The sequence below is a fragment of the Mus pahari genome, chromosome 17 (genome assembly GCF_900095145.1).
Source record: "Mus pahari chromosome 17, PAHARI_EIJ_v1.1, whole genome shotgun sequence".
Taxonomy (NCBI): domain Eukaryota; kingdom Metazoa; phylum Chordata; class Mammalia; order Rodentia; family Muridae; genus Mus; species Mus pahari.
The window spans coordinates 36,784,905-36,797,897 of NC_034606.1; the positions used below are offsets into that span (position 1 = coordinate 36,784,905).

The following is a 12,993-nucleotide window of genomic DNA, read 5'->3' on the forward strand; positions in this document are numbered from 1 at the left end:
GAAGGAAGGAAGGAAGGAAGGAAGGAAGGAAGGAAGGAAGGAAGGAAGGAAGGAAGGAAGGAAGGGAGGGAGGGCAATCCTTTAGTTAAGGACTTGTGGTTAGGCTTAAGGGCTGTTTTGGCTGGAAGTAAGTCCTGTTCTATGGCCCTTTTATATCCCCTGTTACTTTCAGGAGCTCACATGTTTTCTAACAGGAGACCTTAGGCAACTCAGTTAACTCCTTTGATTCTTTGATGCTGTTGCATCTGTGAGTGTGAACTGGCAACTGCATTTGGTTTGACTAAATTGTAAGAGGATGATGTGAACATGCCCCATTGATCCTTTTTCACACACCCTGGCATGTAGCAAATTCTCAATAAAGGCTAGCCAGCAGTGATGACAATGCATAGTAATCACAGAACGTCACTCTATCATCAATATTGGAGAGTCAGGTGAGTGAAGTGGCAGCAGAACACATGGGTGCTGTGACAGGCAGATGCTATCCAACTTGACAGATGGTTGCAAAATCTGATAAGAAGGCTGGGTGAGATACATGGAAAGAAATAGAACTACAATCTCATATTGCAAACAAATCAAGAAAAGGACCCCAGACAGATTGAATTTTGTGTATGTGAAATCAACTAGATATGATATATTTGAACAAAGAAGGGAATATGCATTAATAGAACACCTGCTGTACTCATATGATTCTGGGTAATATAGAATGTAATTCTCACAGTGTACTTGTGGCCCAGCTGTTCTTGGTAGCTGGTATGTTGTGAAAGAGATTGAGAGCAGAAGAGATAAAATCAGAGGACATCTAGACTTTTCATAGCTGGCAAAGGTGATGGACATGTGGGTCTTCTCTGAATGCCTCTCCCAACCCTCTGGTTCAGTGTCAACTATCCAGAGTAATGCTAGGCCAGCTTCTAAAAACAGGAGTGCACTGCACAGGGTTAAGTAAGCTTTCATCCCGTGTTTCAGTACTGACAAGGGCTCCCTCCTAGGGAATACTTCTGAAAATACAGAAAGCTACATGTCAAATGAGAATGCTGCACAACCTTTTAACCTTTTAACTCAGAATTCTCATACAAAAACAAACAAAACAAAACTGAACCAACTAGACTACAGAGGAAGGTCTCACTCACCTATCCTCTGGGAATTCTGACGTACATGCTCATTTCAGAACCACTGCCTGGATACTATGTTTGGAGTTGACTAGACTTGAGTTGACCCAGTACATTGTGAGTCATGTAATTCTAGATCGTGGTTGAACTTCCTGTTCACTGTTTTCCACATGGCTTACATTTACCCTATAAGACATCCTTAGTAACTGGGTTGGATTAAAGTATGTTAACAGTTTACTACATTATTAGGTATACTGTAAAATATGCACATGAACTACATATACACATGGCAGTTGCAAGGCACATGCCCAACACAACCCATTCCACCTACATCCAGTACTCACCAATCATACAAATACATGCAATATACACAAACATGACATAGCTACATGTAAAAAAAATCCATAGCACTTATATGATGCCTACAACAACTAGTAAGCGGACTAACAACTAAGACTAGTCGGGGTTTCTATTCCTGCACAAACATGACCAAGAAGCAAGTTGGAAAGCTTACACTTTCCACATTGCTGTTGATTACCAAAGGATGTCAGGACTGGAAATCAAGCAGGTCAGNAAGGAGGAACTGATGCAGAGGACATGGAGGGATGTTACTTACTGGCTTGCTTTCCCTGGCTTGCTCGACCTGCTCTCTTATAGAACCAAGACTACCAGCCCAGTGATGGTACCACCCACAAGGGGACCTCCCTTCTTGATCACTAGTTGAGAAAATTCCTTACAGCTGGATCTCATGGAGGCATTTCCCCCCAAATGAAGCTCCTTTCTCTGTGATAACTCCAGCCTGTGTCAAGTTGACACAAAACTAGCCAGTACACCCACTCACACTCAATATAAAACATAAAAGATGCCCATAGCAAAACATCAAAATCACCATGAATGTTTAGACCACACACACACACACACACACACACACACACACACACACACACACACTTAGTACACAACACAAAGTCTTTGTGCTGCCTGCTGCAACCAATTGCCACCCATAATTGATAGCTGCAAACATCTTTTGGGATTTGATTTTTATCACATTTCCTAGACGCTACATCCTCAAGTTCTAAAATTACTGAGTTTAAAGGAATTCTGTTCCCCCAAAAATGCTCAGACTGATCTAGTGACCATTACACTTTGACTCAGGGAGCTCGAGGCGAAGAAAAGTATTTTCCCATAATACCCAGAATTTCTCAAAAGAACTAGCCTTTGAGTGAGAAGGCCTTTGCTAAGCTTTTGTCCAGGGTAACCATTGGCAAGCTCTCTCTTTTTTTTAAATGCAGAGGACCATTAGGTATTTGCCATGTGAGCTCACGTGGAGTAAGCACACTTGCCCTTGATACATACTTCTGCTGCATGTAAGTCCTCCAGCATACTAAGCTTCACTCCCTGCCTGGCCACTAAAAGCTTTTACCTGCACGAGGTCAGCTCAGCCTTCCACAGGAGTCTACTAGGAAAGAGAAAGACCTGAAGATGTGACGTGAGGTTACAGAGAGGTTTCATTGTTCAGGAGGAGAGCAGGAGATCTGTTCTTGCCAATACAGTTTTTTTTTTTTCCTCAACATTGGTCCCAATCCCTCCCACAAAAGAACCATCTATAAATTTAAAGATTAAACACACACACACACACACACACACACACACACACACACACACACACACGCACGCACACACACGCACACTATTGGGTCAAACAGCCAGATTTCCTCAATACCAGAAGAGACCTAGTAATGTTTTCATGGTAAAGCTTGTAGCCACTGTACCTGCTTCAAAATCCAAAATCCAGGAAACACTGGAGGTAAGAGAGGAGCTAGAGGCCAGATGACAGTACCAATTTCCTATTTGTACAACCAAAGAAAGACAAAAAAAAAAAAAGTGAGGGCAGGAAAGATTAGTAAGCCTTTCTCTTTGCAAGCTCAAGTCAAGCTCCTTCTGTTAGTTATATAGACTTTCTAGATTTATGCACTGTTGTATAAAAAGCAGACAGTCTGGGCAGCAATCAGGGGTCTCTGTGGTTGAAAGGCAAGTAAGGCATGTGAGTGTGCATAGGTGAGCATGGGTGAGTGTGCATGGGTGTGTGTGTACATGTGTGTGTGTGTGAGTGCGTGCATGTATATATGAATATAATAAGTATGTGTGTGTCTCAAGTTTATAAATAAATGGCTCAGGATTTACATACCTATTTTTACCATTTGATTCAACTTTCAATCCTTGGTCTCCTTCTTGGTATAAAGAAGAGAGTCTGTTTAACCAGAAGAAATACTCATGAAGAGTATTTCATCTAAGCTTTCTTTTTATATTACTCTTCTGATGTCATAATACATTTTTTACATGTAAGTTTCCTTTGTTTGTTTGTTCATTTGTTTGTTTGTTTGTTTGGTTGGTTGGTTGTATGGTTGGTTTTGTCATCATTATCCAGGAGGGTGTAGTCAAAATTATTGAAACTGAGCAACATGGATTGGAGGTGGTGGAGGAATGAGCTCATTTCCTTCTGCAACTGTGGTCAACAACTCCCTCCTCTAAAGATGTTTCCAAGAAAGTATTCCAGCAGAGGTATCAGAAGGATTCCTAAGTTACATAAGATTGTCACTCCCTGCAAAGGTGTCCAGGAATCAACTGGATATTGGACTTTCATACACTCAGACTTAGTTTTCAGTCCTCACCACCTTTAGTTCTTCAAATCCAATCCATTCTTTTCATTTCTATAGCACTGCCATGGGAACATGGTCACCATCTTCTTCCTGCATTAGCCCTGCTTCCTGGGTACAGGCATCTGGCCCAAGCCATGCTTCTGTTAGGACATCCTCACACTCTCACCACAGTGAAGATCTTTTTAAGGCACACAGCAGTTTCCATAGCTGTAAAGTGACTCCTCAGTGTGACATAAGAGATATTCTTTAACTATGGATTTCTTAAGACACAGTGATTCTTACCTTCATTCCCATGCTGTGTCTGGTTTTAATTTCTCTCCTAAGTTCTACAATGTGAGTTCTTCTGAGCATCTTATTTCCACACAGGCTCTGGGAAATAAACCTTAGCCCAGAAGGGTACTGCTCATGATTAATGATGTCATAGATTCAAGGGTTTGAGCTACTGCTACCGGATTGCATAAAATCAGCTATAGAAATTACAGTTTTTATTTCTTTCTTCAACATCGGAGTTAAGTAGGATTCCTTTCTTCAGCAAGACTTCAAAAGTCTGTCAGGTAATCCATTCCAAAATAACCGGATTGCCTTAGCTTAGAGAGTCTAGAGCCCCTGGCATACAGAGGTCCATGTCAATTAAATGTTCATGATTGTTTGGACTTTTACAATCTGTCTAAACTGTGTAATTAGCAATTTACATTTTTCAAAAAGTTTTAAAATGTTCTCAGTTACCTTCTGGGGAAATCTGATTTAAACACACACACACACACACACACACACACACACACACACACACTAAATTATTATGATTCCAGCATCTTATAGATATTACCTAGGGATGACTTCTTTAACAAATATGTGTTCCATTAAAGCATGGTTTTTCTCCAAAATTTCAATATGTAATTTGTGCAGCCTTTGATATTTTAAACTAACACAAAAGCATGTTGACCTTTATATACATTTACTTTATGAAAAGGGCACAGGGAATCAGTGTGCTAAAAAGACAGTAGCGAAAACAGGAAGGTAGGCAAACATCGTGGACAAGGGAGGACGGGAGAGTCAACTGAGGACAATGTAGCAACTGCAATGGAGAGCCACCTACTAAGACTAGGAACACAGTGTCAGTACAAGCTGAATTCTCAACTATGAGATAAATGACAAGGATGGTTCCCTGACACCTGCCCTGAACTCCATGTGCAGCTGCCCTCCCCACCCCTCCAAAACATGCTCATGTACCAAATGCAGAGATGGATCTCTAACATATATAGAGAGGAATTTTAATCTTGCAACATGGCTGCTCTGACAAAGGATCACATTCAAAGACATTCCAGGTCTATATGGTCTGGCTGTACTATAGGCACATCCTTAGCACACACCTTTAATCCCTAACAATAAAAGTAAGGCTTGCTTGTAGAAAACACCAGCCATGTTTAAAAGTGACGTTGAGGGGCATACAAAGTGATGAATTAGAGAAAGATTTGTCAGGAAGAAGCAGAGATAGGATGCACCCAATTCTCATGAGAACAACTCAGGAAAGAAAGGCTACTTAATGGCAACAAGAGAGAAAAACTACTAACCAGTACCCCCGGGGTTTGGGTTTCTGGCTGCATATGTAGCAGAAGATGACCTAATCGGCCATCAGTGGGAATAGAGGCTCCTTGGTCTTCCAAACTCTATATGACCTAGCACAAGGCAAGGCCTGGGCCAAGTAGTGGGAGTGGGTGGGTAGGGGAACAGAGGTGGGGGGAGGGGTATGGGAAACTTTCGGGATAGCATTTGAAATGTAAATAAAGAAAATAATAATAAAAAAGGAAAAAAAAAAGAGAGAGAGAAACTAGTGGGTGGTGGGTGTGTATAGAAGGTTTACTGGGATGGTTTTAAGGAGATAGCTTGCAGAGAGAACAAGTTAGACACAGGTAAAGAAGATATAATGAGCCAGACAATGAGAAGAGGCCAGAAGATTAGAACATATTACCAAAGTTGCTATGAGGCCAGCCACAACAATTCAGTCAGAAACCAAAAGAAGCTTGAATAAGTCAGCTTGGAAGATTCGATTGTATGAAGCCTAGACACTATATAGCATAGGCCTGAGGATAATAAGAACAGAGAAAGAAACACTCTGGGCTCAATTCAAACCATGTATTCACACAGCTTGTGTATGGCTCTCATCTCATCCCATCATCTGAAAAAATAAAAACATAATTTACACATATGCACCTGCACTTAAGGAAAAGATGGTTCTAAAATATGTGCACCTGCATTTCATGGAGAAATGCTTAACAGACATCTACACTTTTGAAGAGATTGTTCTGATCAACCAGCACCTGCACTCCATGCAGAGATGGTTGTTAGACACTTGTACCTGCATTCCATGTAGAAATAATTTCTTGACATCTGCTCTATTCACAAACAAGGGTGCCATCCACCTGCCCCTACATTCCATGAAAAGAGGGCTGGCAGCTACCCATCCTTGAAGTCTATACTTTTCTATCTACCCTAGAGAATTTTTCTAAGTAATCAATGTAATGAAGTGTCCCATGACAACTTACCAGATGTCATGGCTGCTGTCAGAAAATCGGCTTAATGCCCCAGCAAACAATCTCACTGAGAATGAAAGTTACCAGCACTATTTGTTGAAGATGATGAGTTTTCTCCAGAATGTATTTTTTAACTTCTTATTTAAAAAAAAAAATCAGGTGTTCATAGGCATATGCAATTATATTCGATTATATTCCCATTGATCCATGTATCTGTTATTATGCTGGTATCAAATTGTTTTTGTTACTATAGCTCTGTATTACAACTTGAAATCTGGGAGGTAATACCTCCAACAGTTCTTTTATTATTCAGGCTTGTCTACTATCATGATTTTCTTTCTTGGCGTGTATGTGTGTTTCTATATGAAGTTTAAGATTGTTCTCTCAATCTGAAAATTTGTGTTGAAACTTTGATAAGGATTGAACTGATTCTGTACCTTCCTTTTTGATAGGATATAAATACAATTTCACATTATTAACTTTGCAAATTCATGAGTATGAGAAGTCTTACCATCTTCTGGTGCCTTCACAGGTTTCTTTCTTCAATATCTTTAAGTTTTGAATGCAGTTGCCTTTTATTGTTCAAAGGTATCCCAAGATATTTTTGAAGTTATTATGAAAGATACTATGTCCATGACTTTTCTATACACACCAGAGGACAAAAGGTCACCACCAATCTCACTCAGATACTAACATTTAGAGCTACAATAAGGACCTGCCTGCAAGATGTAAGGTATAACCTCTGCTACAGTAGTGGCATGAATATAACATAAGTAAATAGTCACTTTTTAATAGGATTGAAGGCTCACACCATAAGATGGATACCTATCCCAACACATTCACAGAGTATCTCTTTCTCAGATAACACTAGATAGGTACTTCAGAGGCACTCACTCCCAAGTTTGAACTGCAGTAGGCACAAGCTTATTGCTCCTGATACCAACAAAATCAAATGCACACCAAGGTACCTAAGTGTAGATTCACGCATACCCAAAGCTCCCCATGAGTGGGCCCCTATGTACAAAGAATCTAGGCTCATGGAAATGGCAGTGGTTCTACATTTGCCAAATCTGATGATCATGTTCTAACCTCACAGACTACCTAAATCCTGCTTCAGATCTCCCACATTTCCTCATTGAGACATCATACAAATAGTAATATGTATATGGCAATGATTTAGCTTTGAAAAGTAAAGCTAATGCATATTTTAGAAATACTATGTAATAGCTGTTTAATAATGATGATATTAGAAGAATTAATTATGCATACATTATGCAATAACATTTAAGCATAATTAAAGGTAAGTTTCAATCTCCAAACTGATCTCCAACTGAGGGTTGTCTAAAGCACCAGGAGTGCTGGGCAGACCTGAGGTACATGGAGAAGATCTTAGTAGTCGCTCAAAGACTAACTAGGACCCTGAACCAGGGAGCGGCATGCTGAGTGTTCAAGTAACAGAGACTTGGTCTGCCTGACTTCTTGTCTCTCTGAGTCTTAGAGAAGACAGAAGTTTCTTCCCTCTTTCTGAAACATCTCAGGGCAGTAAGGTAGTAAGACCCACATCATTATGGTTAATGTAGATGTGTCTTGAGTACGTATATGTGTAATGAGAGGGATGTCTCAAAGCAATGATAACGTTGACCCAAGCTGGAGATAAACACAACGGACACATCAGTATGGTTANTGTAGATGTGTGTGGAGAGGGATGTCTCAAAGCAATGATAAAGTTGACCCAAGCTGGAGATAAACACAACGGACACATCAGTATGGTTAATGTAGATGTGTGTGGAGAGGGATGTCTCAAAGCAATGATAAAATTGACCCAAGTTGGAGATAAACACAACAGACACACCTGCTCAGAAGGCACAGATTTGCACTCTTCTGAAGAATATCAGCAGATGTTGCCTGCCCAGAAGCTAAAGAGGGGATTCCTGCTATAGGCTAGAGTCTCAAGTTGACATCCTCTATGCTTCCTGACAGCTTTGCCAGTCTATGAATATCACACCATCTAATTTTAAGGTTCTGCATTCATTAATGGCTATAAACGTTTCAGAAGCGTTTCCTTTCCATAAAGGCAGCACACCCAGTTCAAGTTGAATCACAGGAAGACGTCAGTGGGCTTAGAATTGTTGCTTCTTTGTTTAAGCCTTTGAGTTCACCTTCACTCTACAGTCACTGATTCCTCATACACCAAACATAGAGATGCAGTGGACACTAGTTCATGTTTCCATCCCATCTTATACAGAGACACTATGCACTATGTCCAGGGTCCCTTAGAAATGCTGACTCTCCATTTCCATTCCAGAATGATATCATTCTTAGTAGCTAAAGTTTTCAGATCCATGTCTTCATTTAGCCAGAGAAAGAACTCAAAAAGATCAAATCAAGAATTAAAAATCACCTCCAAAGCCCCACTGCTAATGGAACAAGAAGCAGATGAAATGAACTGTATCTGTTTCAGAAACTAAGGATTTTAGAGATTCTAGAAAATTCAAGGAGAAGAGAGATTAGCCCCTTCGTGTTGGGTTTCTTGAGAATCTATCACACAGACTGACTGAGAGAAAAATCATGACTGGAACTTTAATATCTTGGTCTTCAGAATGTGGCTTTATACGAGTCTACACAGACAGACCCACCTATGCTAACTGGCTGTTCCTGGTACCATTGGATATCTATTCCAAGTAACACATGGATTCTTATCATAAAAACCAGGACTTCAGTATTAGTCTCTTATTCTTTCACTACCTCAATGTCAACACTACAAAAATTCCTCTCCAACCCCTTTCACTTGAGCACTCTACCTCCTCAGAACATTGCTGAGCTTTTGCCTAAGCCATCACTGACAGCAAGGTAAGACTAACTAACTCTCCCCTCTCTAACTGAGAGGTTACCTATCATTGGGAGCTCTCTCCTGTTTCCCAGACTGCCTATGGGCCACTCTCCCCAACACAAGCTTCTTCCTACCATATAAAGTGAAGGCACATCCACCTAGAAGCTTAGAACTATGAAAAGTGGACAATGGCCAAATTAATCCAGAACTATGGGCATCTAGAAGCATAAAATAGTACTTGGGATGGGCAAGAGAACGAATGAATAGAGCACAAAACAAATGTGCTTGTGAATGAATGAGCCAGTTTGTTGTTGTTGTTGTTGTTGGCAATTGCATACAGCTTATCCCTGTTCACTTTGAACCTGCATCTACACAGAGAGACAATAAAAACTCAACTCTGGGTTTATTTTGTCCTGCACATATGTCTATGAGTAGATAGGAAGATCATTATGCCTGGGAACGCCTGATAGCAAGATCTGCCTAGAGGAGGGATGCAGAGGCTACCAATGTGCATACTCCAGGAAGGGTCATACTTCTTGCTCTATTGGTTCACTATGAACATTAGAGGACCTGACCAGAAAACAAACAAACAAACAAACAAACAAACAAACAAACAACACAGAACCTAGGCTTTGCTGATGAGGTTGAGGTTTCAGTTATGCTTTGGTTGTGCCCCAGATTTAATGATTTGCAATCTCATTTTATTTAGCATCTGCCATTAGCCTTGGAAGCACACCATGACTCAGCTCGCATCATTTCATTCCCACGCTGACCACCCACAAGATTCCTGTGCCTCTATTCCAGCCTTCTCACATGCTTTCAGGCAGACTCTACTCAAGAAGAAACTGAAGCAAAAGATAGATATCATTGACAGGTGTTCACTCATGGATGTTTTCTGGACGTTCCTGGGATCCAAACAGAATATAGTTTCAATCTTTCCTGGACTCACTGTAGTTGGTGTCAAGTGTGCACCAGGTAGCCTGTGTCTGGGACACATTCCATTTGTCCAGATGCCCAGGTCTCTCTTGGGGCTTTAGTTGGTAACTCACAGGGTAACAGTGATGGAGGGACTTTGGACAGAAGTAAACCTCCTACACATAAATATTTTAAAACTTCTATTTAGAGACAGCCAAATGATCACCCACTTCCCCCTGTCATCTTAAGTTTTATGTAAAGTGTATGATCTTCTGATTTTCTTAACCCTCAATCTATAGTCTCCTTTTAACTAAGCAACACCATATCACAGGCCATTTCTAAGAAGTGACTTTAAGCACTTTAACAATTTAGAGCAACTACTTAGTGACTTCCTACTCCCTTGATTATGAAGGTCTATAACCTTACCTTAGCCAGATTGAGCCAAATGATCTCCTCCTAGCTCTACTGTAGATAATACCTTCCTAGAAAGATGACCCTGTTCTCGGGTTGTTGCTGGTCAGGAACTGTGCCTGTATCAGATGTACCTGAGGCTTTTAAACTGAACTTTTCTTGTCCCTCTGATGCTCTCTCCAAGGTGGCTCTCAAGTGTCTTCTGGTCTTTATCCAGGGCCAATTTCCCCCAAATTCTGTCTGCTTCCAGTTCTTCTCTAGTAAGCCACCTTGATTGATTGTTTTGGTTTTTGTTTTTTTTGTTTGTTTGTTTTGGTTTGGTTTGGTTTTTTTTTGTTTTTTTGGTTTTTTTTTGTTTTTGTTTTTGTTTTTTGTTTTTTTTTTGTTTTTTTTTTTTTTTGAGCAACAATCCTTCTGTAGAATTAACTACTTGTTTGGTTTCTAAGTCATGTCAGGAAATTTCATTCCTGTAAAAGAGCAACTCTCTTTGTTCCTGAACTGCTGTGTCCCAAGAAGAAAGCATAAGGCTCGGGACCAACAATGCATTCCATAAACACTGGATGCCCTAAAGGAAGAACGGGCTGAGTTCTAAGAGCACAGATAACTCAGATGCTAAGAAAGGCTACATTTTTAGCAAAGGGAACCACCAAACCCTGTGATACTGTACATTTCAAATTTTAATTCAGTCCAGCTCAAAATACAACCTATCAGATAACCATGAACATGTTCATACCTTTATGAAAGGATACTGCAGTAGAGGCAGGCAGCCACAGCTGCTCATGACAACTCAGCTAATAAATAGCTTCATGGTATTCAAATGGATTGACTGAGTCAACATGGTTTTTGTTTTTGTTTTTGTTTTTTTGTTTTTTGTTTTTTTGGGTTTTTTTTTTTTTTTTTTAGCCAGAGAAGAAAGAAGATAATGAACATCCCATAAGACAGGAGTCAGAGGTGTGCAAGGAACCTAGGGATAAGAGAAGCAGCATTCAGAGGAAAAGAAAAGATAAGGTCTGTATATATATTTAAAAAAAAAAGCCAACCTTAATGATCTTGGTAACTTCCTTCAACTGTGAATCACATGAACTTAAAGTTAAAAACTTCATTCTGACTTAGCTGTTAATCATTATATGACAATGATCAACCTATTTTTGGCATGAATTAATTATGAACTTATGCCTTTTACTTTTAAAAAACAATCTTCTTTAATATATGTCCCCACAAAGGCTGTGTAGACCTTTTTCCTTGGCATGAATAGATGATGAATCTGCTCAGTCATTTAGCGAACATTCATATTAACTAAAAGCCCATGTTGTATCAGCAACTAAGCTTGGTATAAGAGATGTAAAAGAGACAACAGAATCTCAAAACATGGAGGAATTGCATCAGATAATCATGAGACCATAGGATGGATAAGAGGTTTAAGAGAGGAATGTACAGGATATTCAGGAATTCTGTATCAAGATTGCAAAAGTCACCCAGTCCTTTCATTGGGTTTTAAAAGATTAATATGATCATATCTCTGTATCCTGTGAAATGATCAAGTGAAGAGGTAAAAGGAATAAAGAATGCCCCCCCAAGAGTTGTTCAAAGCAGAGTAAATATCGATCTCATCATGTACTTAACCTAACACACACACAGAGAGAGAGAGAGAGAGAAAGAAAGAGAGAGAGAGAGAGAGAGAGAGAGAGAGAGAGAAAGAAAGAATTTATATATGTATATATAGTGCTATTTAAACTTTTGAGGATTAGAAACTGGTAAACAATTAGCTAAATGATGATAATTAGCATTACAGATACATACATCTATGGTGCTACTTAAACGTGTAGAGAAAATGTGAAAGTAGACCAACGTTGCTAAGTCCTGGGTCAGAAATATCACATCTGAACTTGACTTAATACCCACCAGGGATAACCACCTCTTGCTTCTACTACCCGAATCCCCTACTTACATCCCTGTGCAAATCCCAGGAGCTATAGTTTCGTCTGGGGTAAATCTATCTCTGCCCGCCCAACTTTCTTAGGACTTTTCATTTACCACCTTAGAGAAACTCAGCAAAAATAAAATTCTACAGAATCAAACAAGAAACCAACATTTCAGATTTCTGTTATAGGCCTGTAGTCTTGGTGGTCCATCTGGATGCTCCTAGGAAGTTTTTCACTTCTCAGGGCTCCTTGTACATGGTCATCCCAGGGTGAGTTCTCCCAACTCAGCTTTCCACTTAGTATATATCTATTTCTGATAGAATGGTGCTGCTGTTAGCAGTGGTAATTTAGACTCAGGGATGCAATGTGTACACAGACACATTACCTGAAAGAGATTGACAGAGCTATGAAACACTGTCTCCCAAAGCTCGAAGTCCAGTCATCTCCCCCCAATTCCTAAAATATATTTGCAAGCACTATCTGATTTTTTTTTTTTTTTTTTTTTTGGCGTTCTCCATCTAGAAGTCAGAGGGTCTTTTAATACAAAAATCAAGTCATAGAATTCCCTAGCTACCAAATCCCCTTGGTTTTCCATCACACTTTAAATATATTAGAAAC

General features: G+C 39.8%; 1 protein-coding gene across 2 annotated transcripts in view; it reads right to left on the bottom strand.

The window, feature by feature from the left end:
- The window catches only part of Fam135b (family with sequence similarity 135 member B), a 267,506-nt gene that overhangs the window by 172,429 nt on the left and 82,084 nt on the right, over window positions 1-12,993 (bottom strand). The window contains exon 2 of one of the 2 annotated variants that reach the window (XM_029531127.1): window positions 2,879-2,953. The exons of the other annotated variant lie outside the window; for it this stretch is intronic. The gene's annotated coding sequence lies outside the window, so the exon portion shown is untranslated. The remainder of the gene's footprint in view (window positions 1-2,878; window positions 2,954-12,993) is intronic. 2 annotated transcript variants of the gene reach the window in all.